The sequence below is a fragment of the Aquarana catesbeiana genome, linkage group LG05 (genome assembly GCF_042186555.1).
Source record: "Aquarana catesbeiana isolate 2022-GZ linkage group LG05, ASM4218655v1, whole genome shotgun sequence".
Taxonomy (NCBI): domain Eukaryota; kingdom Metazoa; phylum Chordata; class Amphibia; order Anura; family Ranidae; genus Aquarana; species Aquarana catesbeiana.
In genome coordinates, this window is record NC_133328.1 from 95,295,665 (window position 1) to 95,305,928 (window position 10,264).

Sequence of the window (10,264 nt, forward strand, 5' to 3'; positions counted from 1 at the left end):
ATAGTTATAGGTCAGGTAATGGCAGGTTTTTTATTCTTTTGTATGTTTTAATTTTATTTTCCTCCCCTTTCTTCTCACAACAGCCATTTTAACTAAAGGAAATTATTCTGTCTCCCTTTACTTTCTGGAACTCTACATGTGGCAGGAACTTCCCAGGATGCAGCTGTGAACCCAGGGTCTCATCACCAGTGCCTCAAGAGATCAGGAAGTGAAAAACAGTCTTTGTAAGTAATAAGTAAGCAAAAACTGTTTAACTAGTGAATGGAAGATGATATCATATTAGCATACAGAACTGTTTGCTGATGTGATTTTTTGTGAAGAGGGGAAGGGTCTACTTAAAAAAAAGGAAAAGATTTAATCTGTATTGCCACATAGGTTTTATTGTTTAATACAAATGCACCCAAAATCTATACAAGGCCATGGCAGGGGGTGATGTGGACACTATCAAAGAATGATATTCAAGCAGAGCCAGCAAATCACTGGTTCTTCCTGAATAGATATCCTGCACTTTAACACAGCCCACCTGACCTTCCCATCTCTACTGTGGCTGTGTTACCCAACTAGCAACAGACAAAGCAATAGTAGTGCAAAAATAAAATCTGCCTTTGTTCAAAACCCTCTGGAACTTCAGTGGCCTACTCTTTCTTTATAATTGTCATGCTTGTTCAAACTAATAATAGTGTCAGATTAGCCAATCAATCTACCAAACAATAATCTGGGATGCCTTGATCATTATAACAGGAATACCAGTGGGCCTTCTATGGAACATTAAAGTCATAAAACATGCAAAATACAAAAAAATATTAAAATGGTAAACAGGTAATCCCTTTCTACCAGATTAACCTCTTGCAACAACCAGTAGTACATTTACTGCTGGAGGGTGGCTCCCCCAGGCACGGCAAGGTCCCTGGAGGACGTAATCAGTAAATCAAGGTCCGGCTGACCTGACACAAAGGACCTTTCTTGTCTGGCTACATTCTCTTGTATGCCTCATTTATATGGATTCACCAAGAGATGAACAATGATATAGAAAGCCATGATTATGGATTAATGATCTAATGGACTGACAAGTATACTTTTTCACTATTGATATATTGGTCGTAGTGGCTGGCTGGGACTATTCATGAATACTGATTGTTTCAAGTTGCACCATATGGATAGGCTACATTTCAGCTTCAAGTGCTTGTCCTCAGTTGGGACATGGCTTGCTGATTGATATAGCTAGAAGGAGGGCACTTTCTTGATATTTTTATACAGCATTGATTCAATAACGCCATTCAAAAGCAGCAATAAAAATCAGCCGGTCTCTATGCCAAAGGTATTTACATTGTATACCTAAGGCTGCCATTTAGATTTACCAAAACCATATAATGTGAGGTCAAACCTAAATACTTTCAATTTGCATGCAATCAGGCAGGCCCTTGCACTACAAAGATAAATCTAAAGGAAATTGAACAAGAATATTGTAAAATGTATGATCAGCTTAATGCCTGGTATGCACATACAGTTTTTATATTTTTTTCCGTTCAGCCCAGCGGTCTTGTTCAAACTAATAATAGTGTTTGATTGGCCAATCAATCTACAAACCAAAATCTGGGATGCCTTGATCATTATAACAGGAATATCAGTGGGCCTTCTATGGAACATTAAAGTCATAAAACATGCGAAATACAAAAATATATAAAGATGGTAAACTGGTAATCCCTATCTACCAAATTAACAGATTAACAGAGAGATTGCTGTACTAACTAAGTGGTGTTAGTACAGTACAGTGATCTCTCCCGCTGTGTATAGCAGCCAATGGCTGCAAGCGCTGATCAGATGCTGGTCTTCCAGCATGTCCCTTTGACAAAAGCCTTAGACTGGCTTCTGTCAAAAGGACAGCTATTCACATGGTCCGAATAATTGTAGAGTATCTGGGGGTACACATAGATAATAAGCTGGACTGGAGAAAGGACAGTGAAATGCTCTATAGGAAGGGCCAGAGCCCAGAGCCTCCTTTTTTAAGGAGACTGAGGCCTTTTAACATCTGCCGGATGATGCTGAAGATGTTTTATGAGCCTGTGGTGGCCAGTGCTCTTCTGTAAGCGGTGGCATGCTGGGGAAGCAGGCTAAGGGTCGCTGACACCAACAGACTCAATAAACTGATTTGCAAGGCCTATGATGTTGTTGGATTGGAGTTGCAGTCTTTAACAACAGTGTCAGAGAAGAGGGTTGTCCAAGGTATGTTCAATTTTGAACAAACTCCTCCCACCCACTCCACAACACGCTGGTCAGTCTGCGGAGTACCTTCAGTGACAGACTGTTACAACCACGATGCTCCACAGAATGACACAGGAAATTATTTTTGCCTATGGCAATCAAATGATATAATTCTTCTCTGTAAATGATGTATTAGGTTAATTATTGTGTAAAAAATCTTTAGTCTAATATTTAGGGGAAATAATGCAATATTTGCTTTTTTGTATTTGTAGTTTGTAGTACATTGTAGTTTGATTTTTTTTTTTTCAACCGGTGTTATTTATTAAATGCAGTATTTTAATAGGATGATATGTTTATTATAGTATAGTATTTAATTTTGTTTTCAATTTGCTTTATTTCAATTCCTGTTATTGTATATAATAATATGTTGTTAGTGTATTTTAGTTTTCTTTGTTATTGTGTTTTGCTTTGTTCTTTGTTGATCCCTTTGGGATTAATAAAATATTCTGAATCGCAATCTGCGTAGCTACACTAGGAAACTAAGACCAGACTATATGTAGTAAAGTAAATGTATTCATAGTAAAACAAAAGACATCAAAAACACCAGCAAACATGAAGATATGTACAACTATATAACCAAAATGCCTAACTAGCAACCTAACTAACAGGAAGTCTAACTATACACAACATTTACAAAAATGGGGAACACGGATAAACAGCGAAAACTGGAGATGCATGAAACAGATAGAAAGGGGGAACCAAGACTGAGATCAGGAACAAGGGGAGCAGAAAAGAAGCAGCAGGGTTCAGGATGCAGAGCAGGAGCAAGATCAGGATCTAGGCTCAGGATAACTGACAAGCAGTATCTGGCAGGAAAGCCAAGCACTGAGGAACTGGTAGAGGAGGAACTAAATGCCCTCACAGCAGCCAGCAACAGGGGGAAGCTGATTACTGGGAATTGCTGGCTGCTGGGAAACACCTGCTGGTGGACACTAGAACTACAACCCCTCATCCCAGGAAACCACAGTGCCACCAGCAGGTAATCTAGTTTCTGACAATGTGTATGCAACACAAATTGAGGACTTGAGTTTCCTGACTGGTAGACACACAGCCTTGTATCATAAATATACAGTATCTCACAAAAGTGAGTACACCCTTCACATTTTTGTAAATATTTTATTATATTGTTTCATGTGACAACACTGAAGAAATGACACTGTGCTACAATGTAAGTACAGCTTGTATAACAGTGTAAATTTGCTGTCCCCTCAAAATAACTCAACACACAGCCATTAATGTCTGAACCGCTAGCAACAAAGATGTGTACACCCCCAAGTGAAAATGTCAAAATTGGGCCCAAAGTGTCAATATTTTGTGTGGCCACCATTATTTTCCAGCACTGCCCTAACCCTCTTGGGCATGAAGTTCACCAGAGCTTCACAAGTTGCCACCAAAGTCCTCTTCTACTCCTCCATGATGACATCATGGAGCTGGTGGATGTTAGAGACCTTGCACTCCTCCACCTTCCATTTGAGGATGCCCCACAGATGCTCAATAAGGTTTAGGCCTGGAGAAATGCTTGGCCAGTCCATCACCTTTACCCTCAGCTTCTTTAGCAAGGCAGTGGTCATCTTGGAGGTGTGTTTGGGATCATTATCATGTTGGAATACTGCCCTGCAGCCTAGTCTCTGAAGGGAGGGGATCATGCTCTGCTTCAGTAAGTCACAGTACATGTTGAAAAAATATATATAAAACACAAAGCGCTGTGATGCTAAATAGCTGATAATTACACATGAAACCAAGTGAGGCTGCTATCAAAAGAGAGTGTTTTCAGAGTCACTTAAAAAGAATAAATAATGATATTTGAAGCGCTTCACAATGTGCATGAAAATGAATATATAAGAATAAATATAAATAGTCAAATAAATCCAGCGGTGAGTAAAAATTCCTATAAAATCCAGCAATCAAAATAGTGTAAAATTATTAAAAATTAGTGACACCAAATGTGTAAAAAATTCACATAAAAAATCCACATAAAAATAAATATATAGGGATGTATTCAGAAGGTTCAATTATACAGGTGTAGAATCCTGATTGGTATAGAGCTTTTGATCAATAGCAAAGCTGTTTAAAAACACTTGCTTAATTAAGGTGCTCATTGATAGTACCAATGTGTTTTTTGCTTCTATTCACAACCAATGTGGGAATCATAAACAGGCAGATAAGAGAAAAAAAACAATCATTGTGCAATAGTTAGGATACCAAGGTACACAGGCAAACTTCAATCCACTCACGTGTGCCTTATAATGATAAGGCATATGCAGGTTTTACTATAGCAGTCAGCCGCCTTAGACAGGAGCAGATTCAGTGCAGTACACTGTGTGATACTGCTGATCTGCACAGAGCTTCCTTGGCTCCTCCCACGCGTTACATCACAGTCACGTGACTTTTTCAAGGATTGTAGCATAGTCTGCCAGCACGTTGATCTATGTGGAAACTGCATTCATTTAATAGTTCATTCGGTTCTTTGTTTTGGTTCCTTTGTTGGGTTTTTCTATGTTTCCTATGTGGTTGATCATATATCTTTTCATTATTGACCGCATAGCTAACATGATATTGTCATGGGAGTTTAATATCAACAACAATGGATATTTATCTATACTTTTTTGTGGTTCATCTGGTGTCTAATCCATTTTCATGCTTCTGTTTGTCTGTTTTTTACCGTTTTTTCTTTTTAGAAAGTAAAGACTTATCTGACACCAGTGCTTTGGATGCGATGCTACATGTTTGATACTTTGACACATTTGTAACCACTCTTTCAGCAGTCTACCACCCTGTACGTCTCTGCAATTGACTGTATTGTTGGATTTTATTGAAATAAAGATGTCCTTATCCCAGAGTGCGGCTATCCAGGATTTCTTTCTACCTCACTGCAAACCAGCAAAGCCAGCACCTGGAACCAGTTCTTACTAGGGCGGTGTCATTCCAGAGCAAGAGTGTTTGTGAGCTGCATTTCCTTTTTTCCTGTCTACTTACCTGGATTTTTGCTATGCTTAAGTATAGTTGAGTATTGCGCTCATATTTGCACTATTTTGAATCAAGGAATCATTGTATGATCCATTAAAGGTTTGGATTTAAGAGGAAAGGATTGTTATAGGGGTGACATCTATATTTTATCACATAAAGGTTTTTTGGAGACCCATTAAGGTGACAGGGATATGTTTAACTGAGGTAATATATCCTCTTCTGACAGCAATTTTCAGTAATTGACCTTACCTGACTAGAAGGAAAATTATTGAGAAAATCCATATATACATTACATGTGAAGTCTGGCCTTGATGGCCCGTTAAAGTATATGTAAACCCCCACCTTGTAAAACAAGGCAAAATATGTGTATATACATAAAAAAACATTATAAATACCTTTTTTTTCTTTTTTTTAAGTGATCACATAACCTCTGTTCTTAGCTGCATAAAAGGTGGGGTGAAGATTGTCGGGGGTGGGGGGGGGGGGGCTGTAGGAGGCAGGAAAACAGCAATACACTGAGCTTGCTTCCCAGTGAAGAGCTGTGCAGGGGACAAGTCAGCACAAGTCTTGTCTCCATTGGAGGACAGAAAGGCTGTGCTGCTGTGCTGACAATGCTGGGATGGATGTGCTATCATGCCAAGCATGGTCAATTTGAAACAGGAAAGCAGAAGGACTGGCAGGATTAACAGGTATTTCACAAAAGGGAAAAAAAGAGAACCGGATACATTTCAACACAAGTGTGACGAAAATATAAGCGTAGGATAGTTTTGCCTTAACTAGATGTGGTGTGATCTGTATAAGTAGCGTAATTGTAGATGTAGTTTAATTCTGGGTTATTAAAAATATAGTATTCTATGTCAATCATGCACATATGTTCTTTCATTAGCATTTGAAAAGGACAGAGCCACTTTTTTTTAGGATCGAAGTGACACCTAGATGCCAATAAAAGCTCCCATTAGAGTAAACATAGATTGCCACCTTCCTGAGGCTCAAAGAAAACAGCTAGTCATCTTGGCCACACGGATCTGCAGGGGGCATTCACAAGGCTCCGGACAGTCTGTAAGCTTTGATTAATATCAAGAGATCTAAGGAACCTATTTTATCTCTCATAAAAGCTAAAATATTAACGGCAGAGAGATGAAAATAATTCCTTTTGATCGTACACCTGATGGGCTACGTGTACATGTAACTCTGTATGTTTAGCAGGTGTGGAATCCTAGAGAACCACACAAAACCGTTACATGGCGCCTGATTGCGGCAGGCAGGCAGTGATTGGTACTGTTGCGATCGGCATGATGCGCTGGTATCGGAAATCCTATCCATGACCCAGCAATCAGCGCCGTTCTGGGCCAATTTGACTCTGGTCATTTCAGAACACAAAACATTTGTGGGCTGAGACAGGAACACCCCCCCCCAGGGTTGATTGGCCAAGGGCTAAAGTCCAGCCCGCATCCATATTTCAATAAATTGGGTAGCCTGAGATATGGACATTGTTCTTCCACGAAGCCAGTTCAAAACTGGGGAGTTCCCACATGTTCCAGTATGCTTCTACTAACGGATAGATTTTCTTGATAAAGTTTATTTCTGTTTTTATCCCTTTTTATTTTCATAGCAAATTGCCAATTGGTGTGTCTTTCTGCATTTTTTGTATCTTTTTTGGTAAATCTTTTTTCTTTGTATATCTTATATGCACTGCCCACTTTCGGGATATTAAATGATAAAATTAATAAGTGACTTCTGTGTACTAAGCTAGGGCTCATATCTCTGGAGAGGTTGTTGTATTTTAGTGCCTAAGTACTCGGTTTAAGTTACATGCCAATCGGTACGCAATTGCACTGTGTGTTGGCAGATTGCATGCAGATTGTAAGCTAACAGATCTGCCAGACAGAGATTTGTGTGTGTGGTGGCTCAGCAGACCAGTCTGCGGACAAACTGTTGGGTGGTGGCAGGCTATCGTTTATTGTGTGTCTGGTGTGTTGGTGTGGGGACAGTGGGAAGAGTGATTAACACCGGGGTTCAAGCTTGCAGGATAGCTGGAGGAATCCTAGAAGTGTGTAGTAATTGCTAGATTGCTCCCCAACCCTTAGAGTGCACCAGATTGTATGTAAGATTCGTATCTGCCTGTGTGTGGTCAGCTAGCTGGATGGGAGTGGAGTCTCCCTCTAGTGGTGGCCAAAGGTAGTGTAGGCTGTGAAAGTACCGCAGCCAGTCTTACATTGCGCAGTATAAGTTCCCCCTTATTCCCTTAGTTCCTCATATCCCCGGTCACGGAACGCATGTCGCGGTTAGTTAGTCGCCGTTGGGGTGTGGATTCGTGACAGATTGGTGGCAGCGGTGGGATTTGCTTAGTACATTAGTACATGATTTATTCATTTAACCTGTGTACTAAAGGTTGGAAGCTTGTTAGAAGCAACTGATCTACAGAAGCTCACTCAGTGCATAATTTTTGTTTTGTAGAAGACATACTTGGCTATTTGCTCCCCACCCCCTCTTGTTTTTTTTTCTTTTCTATCTTTTATTTGGGCAAAAAACTTGGAGATGGTAACCCACGAGATGATATGCTGGTACAAGAGGCAATCCGAAGAGACCGCGATTGACCTCTGTGATCTAAGAGGCATCAGTACAGTCGGCAAGACGAGGACCCAGCTTTTATGTGCGTTGATAGAGGATGACCATGAACAGTTCACCATGGCATCTAAACCCAGAGACTGTGCCATTCCAGATGACTGTGTGAGACAGCATGATTCTGTTCTCAAACCCTCTCAGCGGAAGAAATCACCACAGCAGATGAAGCAAAGAGAGAGAGAGCACAAACTGAACAGTACCCAAATCCAGCATGGAAATGCAACATCACCTCCATCTGCATCAAGAACTACAAGAGCCAGACCTACATCTGTGGAAACCTTGAAGTGTTTTGTCTGTAACCAAGGTGGACATTACTCGAGCCTTTGTCCAAAGAGGAGGAGGCCTAGCCCACCAGCAACTGTGAAAAGTTCACCCCCTACTGTGTTGCTTGTTGGGGAAAATGTAGGAGACCGAGCGGATAACATGCAGCCAGTTACCGCAAGTAACAGCGTTACAGTCGGACTCCGAGGTATGGGATCAGAGGATGTCCTAGCTCTTCCAGGATTGAGGTGCTGTGAGGATGTGATCCCAGGGGAAGCCATGTTTGTCACCGGAGGTGGAGGAGCCATCTCTGTCATGCTTATGGCTTGTGTTTCGTTGAACCAGGAATCTGAAAGCCAAATGAAAGAAGTGGGCAGAGCAGATCCCACGTATGTAGGAGGCCATGCGGATAGCCTGCAGCTGGTTACCGCCGGTAACAGTGTTACAGTTGGACTCCAAGCTATGGGATCAGAGGATGTCCTAGCTCTTCCAGGATTGAGGAGCTGTGAGGATGTGATCCCAGGGGAAGCCATGGTTGTCACAGGAGGTGGAGGAGCCATCCCTGTCATGCTTATGGCTTGTGTTTCGTTGAACCAGGAATCTGAAAGCCAAGTGAAAGAAGTGGGCAGAGCAGATCCCACAAATGTAGGAGGCCGTGCGGATACCCTGCAGCTGGTTACCGCAGGTAATAATGTTTCAGTCGGACTCCGAGATACGGGATCCACGGATGTCCTAGCTCTTTCAGGATCGAGGAGCCATGAGGATGTGGTCCCAAAAAAAGCCACAGTTATCACAGGGGTTGGAGGAGTCATCCCTGTATTACCAACAGCTTGTGTTGCTTTGCTCAGAGGATCAAAAAGCAAAGTGAGAGAAGTAGGCATAGCAGATGCCAGTAATGTACTATCGAGTACTGACCGGGTGCAGTTGGTAGCCCGCTATGAGCCAAATTCAGCCCCCCTGGAACCTGCATCTCCACCTGAAGCCCCGGATTTACGTAAAGTACTGTTGGATGACTCAGTGCACGTTGGGAACTCCGGGGAGGGTCAGGGGACTAGTGACTGTGTGCCAGGTCCAGGCCCTAATGGGTTTCTGGAGCCAAGGCCCAGAGAGGAAACTAAAGTCACAATGAACTCTGGACTTGATAATGTTTTGTGTGATGTAAAAAGTCATGATCTGTGCTGTGCAGACGTTCCCTCTGCTGCAGTGGTGACTCCCGGGGCCCACCGGGCTGCCCCAAACTGGTCATTGCCCACTGCTACAGAGGGACTGTCTGTGAAAGGGCCCAATCCAACTGGGTCGGACCCTTGTGAACTTGGTCAAGCAGGCCTGAGGTCCCCTCAACCTGTTGTCTCCCTGGCGTCTGTGGCAGATCGCTCTGAGTCCCCTGAGTAGGCATGTGCATTTCGTTTCGTTCCGAATCGAAATTCGGACGAATTTTTCATTATTCGGAAATTCAGATGCATCCGAATTTCCGAATGACAAAAGTAAAGAATTTAAACGAATCCGAAAAAAAACGAACGAATTCGAATCGAATTCGAAAACATATTCGAATCGAATTCGAAAACATATTCGAATCAAATTCGAAAACATATTCGAATCGAATTCGAAAACATATTCGAAAACATATTCGAATCGAATTCGAAAACATAATCAAATTAAAAAAAATAGAAAACGTTTTTCTAAAAAAAACAATAAGGTAGAATATAAAATAATAAAGCAATAGAATATGTATATATATATATATATATATATATATATATATATATATATATATATATATATATATATATATATATATATATGTTTTTTTATGCTTTTCTTTTCTATTATTTTATATTCTATAATAGTATTTTCAATTCAAATTCAAATTCATTCTATACGAAATTCGAATTTCGGAACATGGCTTCTGAAGTTTGAATTTCGTATAGAATGAATTTGAATTTGAATAGAAAAGATTAGAACAGAAAATAATAGAAAAGTATAGACTATAAAAACAATAGAACAGAATAGAAGAAAATATAATATATATATTATATTTTCTTCTATTCTGTTCTATTGTTTTTCTAGTCTATTCTTTTCTATTATTTTCTATTCTATTCTAATCTTTTACATTCAAATTTGATTTCGGTCTATATGAAATTCGAATTTT